The sequence below is a fragment of the Rhinopithecus roxellana genome, chromosome 7 (assembly GCF_007565055.1).
Source record: "Rhinopithecus roxellana isolate Shanxi Qingling chromosome 7, ASM756505v1, whole genome shotgun sequence".
Lineage (NCBI taxonomy): Eukaryota > Metazoa > Chordata > Mammalia > Primates > Cercopithecidae > Rhinopithecus > Rhinopithecus roxellana.
This window is the reverse complement of record NC_044555.1, coordinates 107581666-107588351: the sequence shown is the minus strand read 5'-3', so window position 1 is coordinate 107588351 and position 6686 is coordinate 107581666.

Genomic DNA, 6686 nt, shown 5'->3' with positions numbered 1-6686 from the left:
TGACAAGTGGTTTTTTTTGTTTGTTTTTGTTTTTTGTTTTTTGGTTTTTTTTTTGGTCTCCTACTGAAGGAATTTCTGACCTTAGTGAATGTTTTCTTTTTAAGGGAGGAGGGGGACTACAACCTTTCTTAGGTGTCTTGAAGTCAGAGATTCCATCTAAAACTAGGACTGATTCCAAGTACAGACCTAACATGTAAGGTACATCTTGATATTACTCATGAATGTTAGAGGTAATAAAATCTTTTAAATTCTAAAACACTTATCAAATTCATTATTCAATGTAATTTCTAATTGCTAATAGAACTTGTCTATAAAATGATGAACCATATAATTGATAGTTTTATGAAAAGTACTTTGAAATGGTAGATCAAAAGAGAAATGTTGCTAGAGTGATTCTCGATTTTATCAACATCTTTTTAAAAAGGCATTTCATGATACTTTTATAGGCAAGATTAAGAATGCAGAATTTCTGGATAGCAATATGGTTAGGTGCAACCTTAACTAATTGATGCTGACTAATGGCTCAATGACAGCCTGGGAGGAGGTCTATAGTAACACATAGGGCTCTTGTTCTTCACTTAATCTGGGACAACATTGGTAACCACTAACTTGAATGAAGCTACAGAAAAACTGTTGGTTAAAATTCCATGTGACAAATGGTTTGAAAAATTAGCAAATACATTAGCTGACAGAATCAAAATATAAAACATTGAACCAAAAGATGAATTAAGTACCATATTTGCATATCACACTTGTATTCCAAAAATCAAATATATATAGGTACAAGATAGGAAGACATGGCCTATAAACAGTTTTAGAAGTTTCTGTTAACAAATTCAACTTAGTTAACAGTGTGTTGTGGCTCCTACCAACTATAAACAAAACGACTTTAAGAGAAATGTACTATCAGTTATTACAAAACTAATAAATAGGCTTTATTAGACAGCTGATCCAAAAAAATAGCGGTGCTACTTCATAGGAATTCTGTTTAGTTAGGTTGATTCTCATGTAGAGGCAGTACTGCCCCAAGAGGACATATGGAAATGTGTTGGGGGCATTTGGAGTTCTCACAATGACTGGGTAGAATTACTAACATCCAGTGGGCAGAACCAGAGATGCTAAACAGTTTGCCATGTGCAAGAGGATTCTACATGTATGCGGACCTTTCTTGCCTAAAATGTAAGTAGCATCTATACCCAATGAGAAACATTTATTAAACTAACAAGAGAAAACAAAATGGGGAAGAGTCTAAGAACCACATCACAGGAAGCCAACTTGAAAAGACTGAAAATGTCTAGCCTGGAGACAAAAGGGTGCTTGGGAAGAGTAACTCTTTCCAAATATATGTAGTGCTATCCAGCGAAAAGAAACAGGTCATATTATTATTTAGTGGTATTCCTATTACTGATAGCAGTTACCATTTTTTAATACTTACCAAGTTTAAGAAATTATGCTAAATACTCACAACCTATCTGAGGAAGATACAATTCCACCCATTTTGCAGATGGGAAAAGTATATTTCAGCTTAAATTATTTGTTCAAGGTCACCCAGCTAATAGATGGTTCAGTCAGGATTTCAACAAAGTAGCTATAAGTCTGAATCCATACCCTGTGCTCTTAAACACTATGCTATGTTGTGGTAATTCCGAATGGAACCATTTTGGGGTGACTCCAATAGGAAAAACCAGGATCAATGTGTGGAAGTTATAATTTTGGTACAACACAGGAAAACACATTCAAATTGTGGTGGTCACCACTGTGTAACAGTGAGTTACCGGTTTACAAGCAGAGGTTGAATAATCACTCAAGCTAGGAGAATCACGGAGCATGAAGTAGGAAATGAATTTGGCTTCTAAGGTCTCTTTCAGTTTATGAAAAGCAGGAAATTTTACCTTTTCATATACTAGTAAACTGAAGCATCTCAGAGAGTGTACAAGATTTTGCACTTTCATTTGTGCATTTTCACATCTCTCATGTAAGAAATATTGGCAGAACCAGTCCTAGAACCTAGGATAATTATTTGTCTTGAGTCTTCTACATTTTACCTCTAAGACCATTTGAACAGCCTACTTCCCTTAATGCAGGAGATTATTGGCATTCATGCATAGCATAAATTGGGCATTGCCAGCATTTATAGCCTGTCAGCATTTCCATGTTGACACTGGGGATGAGATGATGATTCCTTATCAAAGCTTCATTTATGTCATCGATATCTAGGAAAACAATGCATTAGGTATATCCAGTATGACTTATCCCAAAACTCTAATCTCTATTTTGTGTCCATACTATGATGCTCTTTCATTTATGTATTTATGTATTTATTTATCTTTTTTATGTATTTATCTTTTCATTTATGTATTTATTGAACACCTACTTCATATCCATAAGTGTCCTTCATTTTCTGGCTATGAAATTTTTCATATGACCTAAACTGAAAGTCATGGAATGCCCAATTTACGCTATGCATGAATGGCAATAATTGCCTGCATCAATAAGTTCCTTCTTGTCTCTTTACCTCTTACAGCAACTTTCCAGGTTTGTATCTACCATAGGATTTATGTCTGTCTACTGAAACAGATTCAAAATAACAATGGCTTATCCAGATGAAAGATTTTTCAACTGTCTTATGTAACAGTCCAGGCATAAGCAGACCAGGGCTGATTTGGTAGCTAGATAGTATCAAGGATCAGGGCCCCTTGTGTCTCATTGCTCCAGTATTTATAGGAGTTGCCTACATTATCCAGATGGACAATTGCCACATCCACATTTTAACCAATGGGAAGAAAAAAAATGATGAAGAGAATAGCCTCTCCTTCAATTTAAAGGCAGAACAAGGAATTACACATAGTACCGTCATAGCTCATCGACCAAGCTTAGTCATATGGCCAAATTTAACTATAAGCAAGTCAAGGAAATATAGTCGTTATACTGTGTGGTCAAAATACCCAGGTAAAAATCAAAAATTATGTTTCTAAAAAAGTAATAAGAGAAGTAGAAATTTGGGGATGACTAGTCATAGTCTTTGCCATCCATCTTAAAGAGTCTACTGTATGAATTCCTGTTGGGTAAGCAATGGGTCAAGGATATACTTCAATGGACACTGCTAGATTAACCCAGGAGTAAAACAAGACCCAAGATGAAACAATCAGATAACTTCTCTCCAAAATTTAGACTTTAGTCTTGGACTCTCATTCGTCTCCATTCATTCATAAACTAGAAGGCCTAGTAGGTTCATGATGGCCATTTTCTCCTGCTATGAAACAGCAATGCACAGCTTATTTGCAGAGAAAAGACCATACATCCCCAGATTTTAAAAATATGTGAGAGAGTAGCTGCTTTAGTCTCAGATGGGTTTCAACATCCTAAATTCAGTGCCTCATGAAGCTGGCTGCCAGCCCTGTCCTTAGGTATTGTGAGATAGTTCTGCATTATTATAATGTATTTTCCTATCTTATGTAACCTCATTTGTTGCTGAGATTCTGTTATTTGCAGCCAAACAATCTCTAAGACAATATAGGTTTATATTGACAGAGTAAGGACTAAAGGACATCTCAGACAATGGAACACTAGAATGCATGAAGATCCACAGGTAAGAATTATTATGGCATTTTCAGATTCAGACCCATTCCCTAGCACGTCCAGGACAAGATGCTCTTAAGATTTGGAAGCTGTGACCAGGATCCCTAGCTTCATGTCTTAGAAAGCACTTCTTCCTTCATTCACATACAAAATATTAGAATAACTCTTCTTATAGACCTCCAGGTCCTGTCTGTGTGCCTGAATTTCCCACAGTGGCTCTGAAAGTCTAACTCAACATCATTTGTAACTCAACTTGCTTGCATTTCCTCACTTAGGGCTGGACAATATTTTCTCCTTCAGTTCTCCCACCTTGACAGATCCCATCATTACCTATGGTTTGTTTTTGGTTTGGTTTCTATGCTCCATAGCTACTGAGACTGACATCTCTTCTCTTGCTCCAACTTTAATCTGTTCAACCAATGCAGGTTAGTCTCTCCCCACCTGAGAGTTTAGGTACCAAGTTTCCAAGGCCCTCCCAGTTGCTAGCTTCTCCCTATATACCTCCAGACTCCCAGGAGCTATCCCCATTGATGGCCTAAGGGGAACCCTCAATCTTTTGATATGCCTGCTCTTAGAATATCTTCATGACAGTGATTTTCCTGTTTAGAGCAGAGAATGTGAGAGGAGTCATAAGAAAAACACCTCACATTGTTTAGCACTTTGTATTTAGTGAAGTAATTTCGCATTCATAATCTGATTAAATACATACAGTAGGATTCTGAAGTAACCAAAGAAGGTATTGCTATTGTTCCCATGTTAAATGTTAGAAAACTGAAGTGGGGCTAGGTTAATTGCCCAAGGTCTCATAGTTAACTAACGGAGGCTGTGTCAGGAACTCAGTTTCTGGAGGCAGATGATTTGGGGCAGGGGGAGATGAAACATACCAAATATGGTTCCAAGGCCTTACTTATGATTGTATCACGTACTGATATTGTATAGCTATTATAAAGATTAAATAAGGTAATTAAAATGAAGGCCTTCATGTTCATCACATCATAACAACTCAATAAATATTAGTTTTCAGTGTTCTCAGGCAGAATAGCATGGCAGCTAAGAGCACAGGATCTAGACTCCAGATTCATGTTACTTAGGTTTGATTACTACACAAGAAGCAGTATGCAGTATGGTTGGGGCGGGGGGTATATTCTGAAGCCAGATAGCCTGAACTTGAATACTGGCTCTGTTACATTTTAGCTGTGTGATCTTAGACAAGTCACTTAATCTCTCTGTTTCTTAGTTTCCACATCTGTCTAGTGGCAATAAAAGTAGTACTCCCATGGGGCTGTTGTGAAGATTAAATAATTCTATAAATCATGCTTGGAAAAGTGAATATAACACACTGAGCATCATATAAACATCATATAAGTATTCACTACAATTATCTACTTCTTTTGAGCTTTATAACCTTGGACAGGTCACTTAACATGGTTTTAAGTTCCTTGTCCATAGAATGGGGATAATACAATTTTTGTGACGATTAAGCAGTATTGCACATAAAGCTCCTAGAACAGCTTGTTATGTCATACGTATGCAAAATATTAACTATCATTATTTTCAGTGGTGAAAGGCACCAAGTGCACCAAACAAATCAATTCCTCCATCATTCTAGTAAACGAACATGCTTATTAGACATGTTAACACATGGTTAACATGTGCTATTAATTTTCATTAGACATTATTTGTTGAGAACAAATAATCTCTGGAGGAAAGGCTCTGATCTCAGCACTTTTCAAAAATTTCCAAGATGATTATAACATACAGCCAAAATTGAAGACCACTGCACTGGGAACGATATTTCCCCAACCTCCCCTCAATCTTACAGAGAGGTGAGGCAACAAAGATGACCATCTCAGCTTCTAAAAGAAACAGAAACCATGGCTTGGGAACAGAGAAAATACACAACACACCTTTTCAAAATGAATCTTTTTTTCCTTTCAACTGAGAATCACTGAAGTAGAGTCAGCATAAGTTAAGGAGGCAATGCAGCCAAAACAGCAGCCACAAATATAAGGCATTTTTATAATCTCATGCTTTTGTTTATTTTTAGTCTTTGTGAATTTTGTTTCTATTACATGATGCAGCTGCATTTTTAATTAAAGTTGCATTTCCTGCATAGTGAAGCTGCCTCCCAGAGAAGATGCATCATGTTTGTCCCATGGAACCTCACGCAGCCCTGATATAATGCCATCTACCTGTGCCAGGCAGCTTTCAAAGACAAACCACAGTGATCTCTGCTTCCTACTATCCATGCCTTTTTACAATCCCCTCCTATAGCAACTTGCTTCCAATGAACAGAATATGAAAAAAGTTATCGTATTTCACCTTCATCATCAGGTTACAAATTTCCACTGTTGTTAGCATTCTCTCATTGGCTCTGTCTGAGGGAAGTCAGCTGCCATCTTGTGAGCTACCCTTTAGAGGCCCATGTGGCAAGGAACTGAGACATCTCCAACCAATAGTCAGCAAGGAGTGGTGACCTGCTAACAGCCACAGGCATGATACTGCAAGCAGATCTTTCCCCAGTAGAGACTTCATTATAGCCTGTTGGAAACTCTGAGCTAAAGGATTCAGATATGCTGTGACTGGATTCTTGATCCACAGAAAGACAGTGAGAAAATAAATGTGTGTTGTTTTAAGCCATTAAGTTTTGGGGTAATACATTATGCAACAATAAGTAATATAATACTATGCTCATACCATACTTATATCTCAATTTAAAGCAGCTGCTGCAACTATCACTAACACGACTAATAATAATAATTGCTAATATTTTTCAGCTCTTTGATTTTCCAGGCATTCTACTGAGCACTTTAATATGTAAGATCTTTTTTTTTTTTTTTTTTTTTTTTTTGAGACACAGTCTGGCTCTCTCACCCAGGCTAGAGAGAAATGGCACAATCTCAGGTCACTGCAACCTCCACCTCTTGGATTCAAGCTTTTCTCCTGCCTCAGCCTCCCAGGTAGCTGGGATTACAGGCATACACCACTACAACTGGCTAATTTTTGTATTTTTAGTAGAGACGGGGTTTCACCATGTTAGCCAAGCTGGTCGTGAACTCCTGACCTCAAGGGATCACCCGTCTCGGCCTCCCAAAGTGCTGGGATTA